The 14596-nt window shown below is 42.4% G+C and overlaps 1 protein-coding gene across 2 annotated transcripts in view; it reads left to right on the top strand.

The window, feature by feature from the left end:
• Positions 1 to 23: 23 nt before the first annotated feature.
• The window catches only part of LOC107374379 (polycomb group RING finger protein 3), a 98106-nt gene continuing 83533 nt past the window's right edge, over positions 24 to 14596 (top strand). The window contains exons 1-2 of one of the 2 annotated variants that reach the window (XM_054739370.2): positions 24 to 111; positions 2703 to 2852. The gene's annotated coding sequence lies outside the window, so the exon portion shown is untranslated. The remainder of the gene's footprint in view (positions 112 to 2702; positions 2853 to 14596) is intronic. The other variant, XM_054739371.2, reaches the window with a different exon arrangement.

The raw sequence follows: 14596 nt of genomic DNA, 5'->3' as shown, positions 1-14596 counted from the left end.
CTTTCAACGGTCAAACCAGAAAAGGACCAACTCTATTTTAGCAAGTGGAACATACTTTCTTTTTCTTCTCCAAGAGCTCCGGATTAACCAGCCCCACGAAGGAATTTAGGGGTAAGCTTTAAACTACAAATCACACCAACCAGCCCGGTGTGAAACGGGATTTCCGACTCAAGTACAGTAAAACGGGCGGAGCTGCGGGTGTAGGACCAATCACAGCCATGAAGTTGGAAGAAGGTGTTGCGCTAAAATGTGTCTCCTCGTCTAGATCTGTTCCTCGCCACCTCACGGTGGGATATTAGGGGAAATAGTGATACTAAATATTTAACAGCCAGGGAAAAAAAAAAAACACTCAATGGCAGAAAATCACCTGTAAAAGATGATTTAGTCTGAGCTTAGCAGAAAAAGCAAGGTAAATACATTATTTCACTTTCTTTCTGAGATTTTTCTTTTGTGTAAAATCATGTAAATTTTAGCACCCCATACAGAATCGGGAATTTATGACAACTTATCACCAACAATTAAGAGCAAGTCACATCAAAATCAACTTTTTTAGCTGATAACTAGCATAAACGAGCGTCTAATAGTGTTGTAGACATGTGTAGTTATTATTTTTGCATTTTGTTACATTTTCTTTGAAAACTCTAAATTCTGTCTAAAAACGTCGATCTAGCGCCATCTTCAGCTCAAAGTATAGAACACGTTTATTTTGAGTCAGGTTTAGTCCATGGCTAACGAGAACAATGCTACGTATTTCAGAAAAGTACTACGTAGCAGCTCTGTGGCTGTAGGTTATAAAAGCACCGCTATCTCAACCAGCCTTGTAGTCGAGGCTCGGACTAGCCGCAAGTGAGTTGCGCTGTAGTCAGCATTAGCATTGTGTCAGAGTCCCAGCAAAGCTTCTATCTATTTAGTTCTAGTAACTTGCGGTGTTGGGAAAGTTACCTCAAAACTGTAATGCATTATTTATTACATGTTACCCTCATTTTAAAGTAATTCATTACATTACAATATTACTGATTTTAAAATGTAAGGCATTACACTACGTTTGCATTACTTTCACCAAAACAACTTCAATATGAATCTGGTAATCTGACGCTCAGTGAGCTCATGATATATATGTGGAAAGTGATGTGGTATCTATTCAATAAATATATTATTCATTATACTTAATTAATATTAAGTTGTAAAATCAGCTTAGAAATTATTAACTGAAAGTAATTTGGTTGATGCACCCCACAGCTCTCTTTCAACAAATGATAAGTTGTTTTATTTATTTTAGTGCTTTGACATTTTTTGAACAACAATAATATTTGTTATTTATAATTTATGATGTATCATGTATTGTTATTATTATTATTATTATTATTATTATATTTTTTGTATATTTGTATGCTTTCACTGAAGTGCCAGACTCAATCCATGCTTCTAAGGCAGTTTCAGGGTTAGTTTATGGAAAGCGTCCTTCTGATGATGTGGGTACTTCCGAGAAGAACAATCTTCTGGATTTCTTGGACTGTTGGGTTTCCAGGAATCTGTTTTGTTCTCTTTTCCAGTCCCTTCTTGATGAGGCCAAGTGCGCCCACTATGACGGGTATTGTTGTTGTCTTCATCCCCCACATTCTTGTGACTTCTATTTCCAGGTCTGTGTACTTTGATAGCTTTTCAAGCTCCTTGGAGGTGACATTTTTTTTCAGATGGGATGGTCATGTCAATCATGAGGCAGGTCTTTGTTTTTGATGATTATGTCTGGTCTGTTAGCCATGATTTCTCTGTCTGTGTTGATTGGTATGACCCACAACACTGTGATGTTGTTGTTTTCAGTCACTGTTGGTGGCTGGTGTTCATACCACTTATCTGCAGCTGGTAGATGGAAATGCTTGCAGATCTTCCAGTGATGATGATAATATTATTGTTATTTCTTGTATCTCAAAGACCGATCACTTAACAGATTAGTTATAAATCCTTAAAGAGCAAGTCAACCCCTACCAGACTCCACTCCCTCTTCATGTTTGAAAAATGCAATAAATGCTGTTGCCTAGCAGACCGAGAGGGCGGAGCTGCTAACAAACACACACACACACACACAGGCTCACCACAGCATTGTGACATCATAATGTACCAGTTTACATCATAGCATACCTCTTAGCCAGTAGCGATGGCAGATTTAAATTAGAATACAGTGCAGAGTTTTTACCTGACAACGGCACAACACTGACAGTTTTAGGCAGAATATTTACATTTTAACTAAGATGCACTGAAATGCCAAATTATTGATGACACGTGTCTGTAGCACGATTAGACACTCATTTATTTAGTTTATCAGCAAAAAATTTTTATTTGGGGGTGACTTGCTCTTTAACAGCAAAAAATGACATGTTAGGGTAAATGGTCTGTATTTGTATAGAGCACCTTATAGGATTCCACAACCCCCCCAAGGTGCTTCACAGCACAATCAGTCCACCCATTCGCATACACACATTCACATAACTGATGATGATAAGCTACTTTGTAGCCGCAGCTGTCCTGGGGGGCACTGACGCAAGTTGCTAATTTATAAACATCTGTTCACAGTTCATAGAGCCGTTAAGATTTTTTTTGTACAGAACGTGTTGCCCAATTAATAATTAATAACACTCTCAGCGGATCAATGTCAGAAATCAGTTGAACCTGTTCACCTCGCCCCCTCCTCTCTCATCCTCCAGGTGCTGCTGTTCTGCGCATGCGTCTTGCTTCTTCTGGAGTTTCGGCCTGTTCCGCGACCACTCGGTCATTTTCGCCTCTTTGTTACATTGATAGTGGATTTAACTCGGATTCAACCCAAACATCCAGAGGACTGTGCGGCTCTCTAACAGGTTAGTTACTTCACTTTCTCTTCTGCTCTTCGTGTCTCCGTCCTCAGCGGTGGGTCAACGGGGTTTCGGCTCGGTTAGCTCCCCGTCCTCCCCATTTTCGCTGCGGGACACGCCGTACGTGTTGTTTTATGTGTCTGTGTGGTGGTGGATGGCGGCGCCGGGCCCTGCAGTTGCACACCGGGGATGAGGGGGGGTTTATAAAGGGAAAAGTGTTCCGTTAAGGCGGCTTCAGCGTTGGTGGAGATGCACACTGTTAGCCCAGTCGGAGTGTAGCCTCCTGTTCGGCTCTTCATGTTTAAACACTGCTGTTCCTCTCAGCCAAGCACCAGTTCATGGTTCCCACTCAGATGGAATGTTCTTGAAAGCTTATGCTCCACCATTAGCCTCACGTCTTCCTCCTGCCGTCCAAAGTTGAGCCCGACATGTGTGGAGGAGGAGCTGCGTTAGGGTTTGGATTCAATCAAGACCCAAAGTCGAAGCGTTTTTTTTAGATTTAGTCTTCTGGGTGGATGTCGCCTCTCTCCAGGCTGCTGCTGCTGCTGGAGATCAGTGTGACATTGTGGGGAGAAAGATGTGCACAGAGCTGCCAATAAGTCTGCTGTGTGCTGAGATAATCTGCACATAAAACGTCATTTTCACTCTAAAAATGTACCTGTCATAACAGAAATCATGGTTTCGATTCAAGGATTTCCTTCAGCCTCTGCCACATCTGGGACTTGCAGCCTGTGGAGCGTGCTCTAGGTGATCCACAGGTCACAAAATTTGGATAGTAATGTTTAAACTGGGTCACATTTAGCCTCAAGTACACTCTTTATTCTGTTTGTAGCAAATTTACCTCTTGTTTAATTGTAGTAATGTGCTGATGTATTTGAATGCACAAACCTTTTACTTTTACCTTGTAAAGAAGGAAATATTTACCATGAACTGCTGCTGGCACACCTGAATTTCCCCATTGTGGGACATTTCTGTTCTGTTTTAGTCTAAACATATGAACAGCTGTGAGATTATCTTTGTAAAGTGGTGGCACTTTCATCTAATACTCATTTTCAGTAAATTGTTCTCCTTTTTAAAATGTTTGGAACTGCTTTCACTCACCTCCCTTCTCCATGTTTTGTCTCACAGATGTTCAGCCTGCACATTGTTGAACGTTGCAGAAAGAATGCTAAACACATCTTGTTTCTGCTGTGTGGAATTAAAAGAACATCTTTTGTTTATGTGCTTTTGCTCCCAGTATAATGAGTTTAAGGATGATTGTTACATTTTGACTGAGACAGCCTCTTGTATAAAAATATGGAGGTTGTGTTCAGACCAGACTTTTTTTGTGTACCAGTCACTAGTGGAGTGTTAAACAACAGAAACGAATAAGAGCTTTTACTGTGACAAGCACTGGCCATTTTAATGGGTACATTTTTTTGCCTGTTAACACGAGCATCTGATCAGCCAATTGTTCAGGCATCTAGACATGGAGAAGAGGACTTGCTGAAGTTCAAATTGAGCATCAGAAGGAGGAAGAATTTAAGGGACTTTTGAATGTGTCATGATTATTGCTGGACAGGCTTGCCTGAGTGTTTAAGAAACTGCTCATCTACTGGGATTTTCACCCACAAACATCTCTGGTGTTTATAGACTACGGTATGCAGTTAGTGGCAGTTGTGTGAATGCAAGTGTCTTGTTGATGACATAGGCAAAAATGAGTGGGCAGACTGGTTGGACATGGTAGAAAGTAGGGATGCACGCTTTCCAAAATTTCTCTAACCAGTTATTGACATCTTAATGGTTAATAATCAGTTAACCGTAAACCCCTCCACCCTGGACGTACACAAACATTTTCCCCTGCTCTATAAATAATAACACTTTTTCTGTCTATTTTCTTATACAATTCAGACGCACAACTAAAGTTCCACACTCGTTACATTTATGAACAAAAAGTAAAGAGAGAGTGGGAGGACAGCTGAAAAGTCCGTTAAACTCAGATCTTGTCGTGCAGCGCCGTCTGGCATTAATTACACTGCTTGTGATTGCTTGCTTATAAATGATAAATGACCCGCACTTGTATAGCGCCTCTCAGAGTAAGGACTCCAAAGCGCTTGGCACTACAGTGTATCTTTCATCCATTCACACACACATTCACACACTGGTGGTGATGACCTACGATGTCGCCACAGCTGCCCTGGGGCGCACTGACAAAGGCAAGGCTGCGGAGCACAGGTGCCATCGGTCCCTCTGACCACCAACAGCAGGCAAAGTGGGTTAAGTGTCTTGCCCAAGGACACAACAGCAGAATTCTCTGTCCGGAGCCGGGATCGAACCTGCAACCTTCCGATTACTGGACAACCCGCTCAACCTGTTAGCTACTGCTGCCTCATAAGCACATTCTAGAGGCCACATTTTTTAAAAAACACTTTAGTTTCCTTACATTGAACTAAATAATTACACCGACATTTCTTTATTTTACTAGACAAATTAGGAGTCAGGCGCAAGCAGGAGCATCATGGCCGACTGACCTGTTGCTGATCATGGTTCAGTTTGATGCACCATGCTCTGCCAGGTTCAGTGCTTTGATGTGAGGCTTATTGTGTTCCAAAAATGAAATAACTAAGAATAAACTGCTCCCATGCTGTGGTCTTTGCTAACATCTTCATGTTTGAGCACATTTGTTTGGTCATGTGACAAGCTCTTTTCTTCTGCGGTTGCCCAGCAAACATATTTTGATATTTTTCCATGCTTAACCATTTTTAACGGACCGGCTCTCCGGCAGTCAGCTTGGTGCTAAGCTGACTCAACACACCCATTGCTGTTGTAGCAGGAGCCCACGGCAGAACTGCTGCTTATAGAGACAGTATAGGGCTGCACAATATATCGAAAAATTATCGTCATCACGATAACGGGACGTGCGATAGGCCCATCGCAAAGCACGTCAAAAACCGCAATAAATGTTTGGTTCAAACATTTCCATCCGTGTCATACATCAACTTTTTGTAAACCAGCTCTGTTTTTTACGCGGAAGTATTATTTGACCAATCAAATGTAGCCCTTCTGATATGTGGCCAATCAGATGGGTCCGTTCACGTAATACGCCCGCCCCCTACATAGACCCATAGGATGGGTGGAACGCAACACCCGAACTGAGTTAGCGGCGCCGTTCCCTTGTTCGTCATGCTGGCTCAGATTATCGAACACACTTTGTGCTGAGGTTTCTGGAATCAGCGCTGCTTTCAAACGTGAACATGAGTCCGCTCGGTGTCGTTAAGCAGCTGATAGTAACCGGGCTGACGCCGACACGTGCCGGTGAACCAACCCACCGTTAGCCCCAGGCTCCGGTTAGCTTCCAGCTAAAAGGCTACACTCTCCTCCCAGTCCCACCCTGCTAAAGAGGGCCTGGAAAAGTTCCCCCACACATCAAAGTGATTTTTCATTTATGAGCTTTTATAACCTTGTTAATCAGGATAGTTGATTTGCTGCTGCACATAAGCTGTCAGTCAGAAGCTCTGCTAGCCGGTTTTTTTAAGAGGAGCTAGTTCAATTTGTTAGCATGTTATCAGAATCATAGTTGCAGTTTCATCATCTGAGCTGCTTTTTAAGATCTAGGTAAACTTGTTCAATTTGGGGTTAAAAACCAACGTTTTCACATATTTTCCATGTAGTTTTTTTTTTGCCGGTTCCTCTTCTGAAAGGTAGACAATTGTTTTTCCCTCAGAAAATCTTAATATTCTCCTAGTTTGGCCCAGCACAGTTCACTTCCCAATTACAGCAACAGCCTTATATCATAACCACATAAGCGGAGAAAATGTTCAGTAGCAATGAGAGAATTTGCTGTTGCATTTAAGTGACGTTAACTATTATTTAACATTTAAACTTATTTTCAGATTTTTTTATTTATTCTAAAAGCCCTGGTAAGGAATGTTTTTCTGTATTTGGAGCATCAGAAAAAGTTTTATGGTGGTGGTGATGTTTTATAGTCACTGAGAAACTGCATGCATGCAGTTTGTTGTTTTGCTGCTAATACAGTTGCAGGTGCAGCTGCATATTTTTGCAATAAAAATGTTATGTTGTAATGGAATTCATGCATTAGTTTTTGTTTGCTTTGAACCCAGAGCAGACGTCACACGCCAGACGACATCAACACTGCATACTTTAGTATTTGTTCATTTATCGCAAGTAATATCGATTTCGCAATATTAAGCACTGCTATCGAATATCGCAGGTTTTCCTAATATCATGCAGCCCTAAGACAGTAGGAAGCTGTGTGCTTTGTGTGACCCCTTCTTTCCACCGGAGCCGTCAGCAGCACGTTACTGCAGCAGCACGTCTTGCTCGCGTAAACTGCTGCTTGGCCCGTCCCACGAGACGCGAAGCAGCAGGGGAGCAGCTGTCACTGACAGAGCACGAAGTCACACGAGTGACTTCGTCAGTAAACACAACAACAAGCAGGAGAAAACTACAACATGGCTCCAAAAGGTTTGTGTTTTATGTTCTGTCCGTTTTATAATCGCCAATACAGACCTGAAAAACAAAGGAGACCGCTAGCTAGGTGATAACTTCTCACGGGGCCGCACAGTTAGTAACTTTTTTTAAAAGTAAAGCAACCGGAAGGCAGTACGTTTCTTTATTCTGAAAATCTCGGGAAGCTTCGCTCCGTTTCTGCGTCCGATTTCCTGTCTTTCCTTCCCCCAAAATGTTGAACTTGACCCATTTCAGAGGCGTAGCGCGTAGAAAATAGAACCGGCGTCTAAGGGCCGCGACATGCTGCTCCTGAGACGCGGCCGACTCGCGCTGCTGACGGCTCCGGTGGAAAAGATTCTGTTGACCACAGCGGTTCCTATCAGCAGCTATGACATGCTGCTGCAGTAACGTGCTGCTGACGGCTCCGTCACGGCTCCGGTGGAAAGGAGGGGTCAGTCTCTCCAAAAGCAGCACTGCTCACAGCCACCTTTGTCTACTAATTTAAGGAGGACACCATAGACTTCACCATATATTTTGCCCTGCCCACATGCTTGGAGAAATCCGCTCTCCTGAGAAGGCTGTTTGAGCAACACCTGGCTGCACGGTGACAGGCTGACCTAACCAAGACTGGACTGGGCCGATTCAGGTGTGAATGGGCCATTAAGCCTAGTTTATACTTCTGTCAGCAGAGAAGCGTTGGCACACACACATGCTCACACCCACACATGTTGACATAGGTGTTTTCCATTTATACTTCAGTGTTGTGAAGCAATTCTCCACCAGGACAGCAGAGGGTGTAGTGCTTTTCTCGTGCAGCCGGCCATGATTGCAGTCACGTCTCAAGTGTGTTTATGTTGTGTTTACAGTGGGGCAAAAAAGTATTTAGTCAGCCACCGATTGTGCAAGTTCTCCCACTTAAAATGATGACAGAGGTCAGTAATTTACATCATAGGTACACTTCAACTGTGAGAGACAGAATGTGGAAAAAAATCCACGAATTCACATGGCAGGATTTTTAAAGAATTTATTTGTAAATCAGGGTGGAAAATAAGTATTTGGTCACTTCAAACAAGGAAAATCTCTGGCTCTCACAGACCTGTAACGTCTTCTTTAAGAAGCTTTTCCGTCCTCCACTCGTTACCTGTATTAATGGCACCTGTTTGAACACATTATCTATAAAAGACACCTGTCCACAGCCTCAAACAGTAAGACTCCAAACTCCACTATTGCCAAGACCAAAGAGCTTTCGAAGGACACCAGGAAAAGAATTGTAGACCTGCACCAGACTGGGAAGAGTGAATCCACAATAGGCAAGCAGCTTGGTGTGAAAAAGTCAACTGTGGGAGCAATTTTCAGAAAATGGAAGACATACAAGACCACTGATAATCTCCCTCGATCTGGGGCTCCACGCAAGATCTCATCCCGTGGGGGCAAAATGATCATAAGAATGGTGAGCAAGAATCCCAGAACCACACGGGGGACCTGGTGAATGACCTGCAGAGAGCTGGGACCACAGTAACAAAGGTCACCATCAGTAACACACTACAACGGCAGGGAATCAAATCCTGCAGTGCCAGACGTGTTCCGCTGCTGAAGCCAGTGCATGTCCAGGCCCGTCTGAAGTTTGCCAGAGAGCACATGGATGATACAACAGAGGATTGGGAGAATGTCATGTGGTCAGATGAAACCAAAGTAGAACTTTTTGGTATAAACTCAACTCGTCGTGTTTGGAGGAAGAAGAATACTGAGCTGCATCCCAAGAACACCATACCTACTGTGAAGCATGGGGGTATGAACATCATGCTTTGGGGCTGTTTTTCTGCTAAGGGGACAGGACGACTGATCCGTGTTAAGGACAGAATGAATGGGGCCATGTATCGTGAGATTCTGAGCCAAAACCTCCTTCCATCAGTGAGAGCTTTGAAGATGAAACGTGGCTGGGTTTTTCAACAAGACAATGATCCCAAACACACCGCCGGGGCAACAAAGGAGTGGCTCCATAAGAAGCATTTGAATGTCCTGGAGTGGCCTAGCCAGTCTCCAGACCTCAACCCCATAGAAAATCTGTGGAGGGAGTTGACCGTCCGTGTTGCTCGGCAACAGCCCCAAAAATCACTGCTCTCGAGAAGATCTACATGGAGGAATGGGCCAAAATACCAGCTACTGTGTGTGCAAACCTGGTAAAGACCTATAGTAATCGTTTGACCTCTGTTATTGCCAACAAAGGTTATGTTACAAAGTATTGAGTTGAATTTTTGTTATTGACCAAATACTTATTTTCCACCCTGATTTACAAATAGTCTTTAAAAATCCTGCCATGTGAATTCATGGATTTTTTTTCACATTCTGTCTCTCACAGTTGAAGTGTACATATGATGTAAATTACTGACCTCTGTCATCATTTTAAGTGGGAGAACTTTCACAATCGGTGGCTGACTAAATACTTTTTTGCCCCACTGTATGTATTTCAGAGACTTTAAAATGGACAAATTTGTCCTCCACCTCTTCATCTAGTCACCACCTTTAAACTCATGTTTCCTGTAATTTCCTAACACGAATAAAACATTTGCTGCCTATCTTTGTGCTCCTTCAGTCACAGGTGTATAAACATTTATCATCAGACTTTTCCTACAAGACATTCTTCAATCTGCTTCATGCCTCTCGCTAGATATGCTGGGCTTTCATTTCATTTTTTGAGGCGGCATAGCAATGTTGTTGACGAAGTTAGAGACAGCAAGGCTGTGATTGGTTAGAGCGCCAATTCTTTTGTCACTTTCGACAGATATTTAGAGATGTGGGCTCTACTCCGTCCGTCCTTGCATGCTTTTTGTGGAGCCCTTGCGATGATGGATAATGGTGTTGCGTGTCTTCGCACCGACGTAGACTGAGAAGTATAAACTAGCTTTAGTACCACCTGAGCCTGGTTTAAACACCACAGCCTACTTTTGTTTGGTTGCTGACCATGTCCATCCCTATATGACCACAGGGGTCCCATCTTCTGATGGCTACTTCCAGCAGGATAATGCACCATGTCATAAAGCTGAGATTATCTGAAAACAGGCTGAAAGAAGTGTCTGCGAGGTTTTTGTCCATGTATTGGAACACACACTGTCCATGTATGAAGAAGCAGATCCACATATTTTCTGTGCTGTCTTCAGAACCCATCTGTGATTGGGCAGCAGTAGCTCAGGTTCGATCCCAGCTCCGGACAGAGAATTATGCTGTTGTGTCCTTGGGCAAGACACTTAACCCACATTGCCTGCTGCTGGTGGTCAGGGGGACCGGTGGCTCCTGTGCTCCGCATCCTCACTTCGGTCAGTGAGTCCCAGGGCAGCTGTGGCTACAGTTTGTGAATGGATGAATTATACACTATAGTGTAAAGTGCTTTGGAGTCCTCTGACTTTGAAAGGTGCTACATAAGTACAGGTCATTTATCATTCATTCATTTAAACATGACTTTGAGTTTCCTGTACTCCAGCAGCCTCCACAGTCACCAGGAACAGCAGATCCAAATAATAGATGCAAATGAGTGATGCTATCATGGACCAAAACCTTTGAGGAATCTTTCCAAGACTTTTTTTAAAATCTCTGACACAAAGACCGTTTTAAAGGCAAAAGAAATCCAACCAGGTAATAGCATAATTAAGTAATGGGTGTCATGTTGTAAGGGAGCATTTTAGAGCGTGAGTGGGAATGATAAATGGCCTGCACTTGTATAGCGCCTTTCAGAGTCAGCGCTTTACACTACAGTGTGCAAATCTGTACTACATAAAAAACTTGTGGTAACAGATGAATTTCTTGACAGTCAATGTTTTAAAAGTCCAGAGATAATGATGAGGAAATGTTCTTTGTTGCCACTAGCCTTCCATGACAGTTGGTATGTGTGCCAAGTTGGTGAGATTTAAAGCTTTCTTGTTCCCCAAATAAACATTTCTCTGCAAGACATACAAGTTAATAAAGGAAACAACACTCAAGCAGTGTGTTTTAGCTGAACTCAAACCTGTCAACCAGGACTCCCTGGAACTGTTGGAACAATAGTCGCCAAAAGTCAGATTCAGCTGCCGCATTGATGTTTGAAATCTTAAATCGCCAAATCAGTGTTTGCGTTTGTTGTGGAACCACAGGCAGTTACTGGCTTTTGTTGCAGGAGAACTGAGGACTTACTACTATGGTCTGAATTCAGTTGAGTTGATGTCAAAGCTTTATGCTGGCAGAATTTGAGCTCCTGGATCAGACTGACAGTGGAGTTGTTTGAAACTACTCTCATCTTGCCTGCCGACCCACAAATGAGCAATTATGAAAATGATTGTTTTGTTTACTTGGTTTTTCAGAACTTTATTGGCCTCAGATTTGATGCTTAATGGTTTATATCATCGAGGATAGAGGTAGATTTTCAATTGGCAAGATATCTTTTTTAGCTCTTCTTTTCACCATTCAGTATTAATGGAGCCTCAGGCCTAGTCCACACGTAGCCGGGTTTTTTTAAAAACGAATATCCGGCCCTCCAAAAACTTGCATCCACACCACCGCATTTTAAAAACAAACTCTGTCCACACGTACCCGGATAAATACGTTGTTAAGGACATGCCAGACCTGGAGGCGGCAGTACTTCCCCCGTTCTTAACCTCGTCCTTCGTCTGTGGTCTTCCGCAAGGAGCAGTAATTCCGCTTGCAAAAACAAACAAGCAGAAAGCGCTTGGACAATTGATGGATCGGGTAGTGACAGAGCGCAGCTCTGAGGGCTTCCATGATGCCGGCTAGTGTAAACACAGGTCGCACACGTGATGTCAGCATTTTTTGTCGCGGAAAGTGACGTTGCGGACCTTAAAACTCCGGTTTTGTCCGTCCACACGCAGACACCCAAAACGGAGAAAACGCAGATCTTCACTTTGGCCGGAGTTTTTAAAAAGATCCGTTTTCGTGTGAAAAAACTCCGTTTTCGTGTGGATGACAGGCCAAAACGTAGAAAAATATCTACGCTTTGGCAGATCCCCGGCTACGTGTGAACAGGGCCTCAGTTAAATGAGAGTTGACCCTCATAACCTTACTCTTTAATGTAGGTTGTAGATCAGCTGTCATACAAAAATGGACTTTATTAAAAGCTTAAAGCTTAAAATTAACTGCTTTCGTTTTACTTTGTGCAAATAGAAATTAAAAGGTACAGAACCTTAAACAACTGTTTCACAGTCTTGTGCAAAAACTTAAACACTTCAACTATCCAGAAACATTCAAATGCTGTTAAAGTACAAAAATGTGAACTTGTGAAAAGTGAAAACTGAAAGGCATTCCATATTAATGTACAAACAAAATTGAACAGGAAATTAAACTTGACTAAAGACAGACTGTGTAAACTGTCCTCTCATGTACATCACTTGGGAATGGTAAGATTCTTCTGCAGGAAAAGTAGCTGATTCACATGACCGGGGGTGAGACAGCTTCTTTTTGCAGTGATTATATCACCTGCAGTTGAAAAAACCCTCTCAGATGCGACACTGGTCCCAGGGACACCGAGATATCGCTTTGCCATGCGAGCCAAAAGAGGATACTCTTTTTCATTCTCTCTCCCTCAGACCAGAGGATTGTCCTGCAGTCCTGCAGCTGTCCTCGCCCTGTACCTCTTGATCTCATCTTCTTGCACCTCTGCACAAGTTTTCGTTGCATGTCCCCTCTCCTCTCTTGGTCTGTAGGCTTCCCCAAGGAGAGACTCCAAAGCATTGGATTGCTCGGGGTTAGGTGCAGGGGGGTTGTTTTCCTCCTCTTCCTCCATTTCATCAACTTCATCTTGCTGCGTGAGAGAGAAGAAATACTTATATGTGTTGTTGTGCAACAATAGGCTTTGGTTTGGCTATGAATAACTTAACATAACATAAATCTGTCATTTTGATCTAAACTATCAAGTCAGACAAGCACTTGGATATCAGGAAAAGTGTTCAGTCTTGGTTCTTAGAGTTGTGTATTTTTTGAAGGTTACAATAGCTTACTGCCTTGTGTATTTAAGTGTAATCTTATTATATTTCTTTTTCTCCAAGGATATGTGCTGCTGTAGCAAATTAATTTCCCCACTGTGTGATTAATCGGAGTATATTCTGTCATCTTTGAATACCTGCCTGCTCAGACTGAGATTTAAAATATGATTAAATATTTAAAAAATAAAAATATTAAAAAATGTGTTTCTGAACAGTAAGAATCTGCACATTTATAATTATGAGTTTAACAAATGTAATTAAATATTTCAGTTGATATACTTCTATCAACAAACTCACTAACCTAGTAACACTCAACTAAGGTACTACTACTAAGTAAATATGAAAGAATAAATGAAAACTAAAATGAAAAATATACAAAGAAGAATAAAACCAGTAACATGTTGTGAAAACCAGGTTTAATAGGATGATTTCAGAAAATAGGCAAAATTAGCTTTCAACTAATTCAGATCAGATTTCACCAAAATATATAATGTGTGTGTGAGAGAGATCAAATACATGGTAGTATTTGCTTGGATTTTTTTTTCACAAGGCTTCTTATTACTTACATTAGATGCTTCTTCCTCCATCCCACCCACTGCTGCAGCCTGGAGCCTGGAGAAGGTGTGCTCTCGCTCCTCCTCACCCAGAAATGGCAGGGCTTTGAAGCATGGATCAACAGCTGAGGCGACATGCAGCATGGCCGTCCGGTTCACATACCTGAAATATAAATGTCACACATTTAAATCTATGCAATTAGGGAGATATTTTCTTAAATGATTTAATTAAATTCACAATATAACCAATTTTCTCTCTCTCACACACACAAAATAGTCCTACCTTGTGCTCAGGTTTTGCTTGATCTCATTCTTCATATCCTTAACAACTTTGGAGTCTTCTGGGAGGCTGGTCATCTCCTTCAGCAGCAGAGCGTGCAGAGGTGCGATCACTGAGAGAGTTGGTGACTTTTCTTCTGATATGACTTCAGTTGCTTTTTTCATTGGCTTCAGAGCTCTGACCATGTCTTCAGCATCAGTTATGTCTTCCTCTTTCAGGCTGCACAAATCTTTTTCATTTCTGCGTACTTCAGGTGAGAGCAGAGCAGCAGAGATAGCAGGCTGCTTCTCCAGAAAATGTTCGAGCATTTCCAGTGCACTATTCCATCTGGTCACAACATCAATTGTGAGCTTGTGTTGTTTAAGCTGCAATAGTTTCTGCTTTTCTTTCAAGATGCGGCTGGCTGTTGTGCTGCGATGGAAGAATGTTACAATGTGCCTCACTCTCCCAAGGGCGTGCAATATCTGGGAGTTTGAGACCGGTTTGTGAGGCGAGGTTTAT

The sequence above is a fragment of the Nothobranchius furzeri genome, chromosome 1 (genome assembly GCF_043380555.1).
Source record: "Nothobranchius furzeri strain GRZ-AD chromosome 1, NfurGRZ-RIMD1, whole genome shotgun sequence".
In the NCBI taxonomy this organism is placed as follows: domain Eukaryota; kingdom Metazoa; phylum Chordata; class Actinopteri; order Cyprinodontiformes; family Nothobranchiidae; genus Nothobranchius; species Nothobranchius furzeri.
This window is presented reverse-complemented; position numbering and strand designations above follow the sequence as displayed.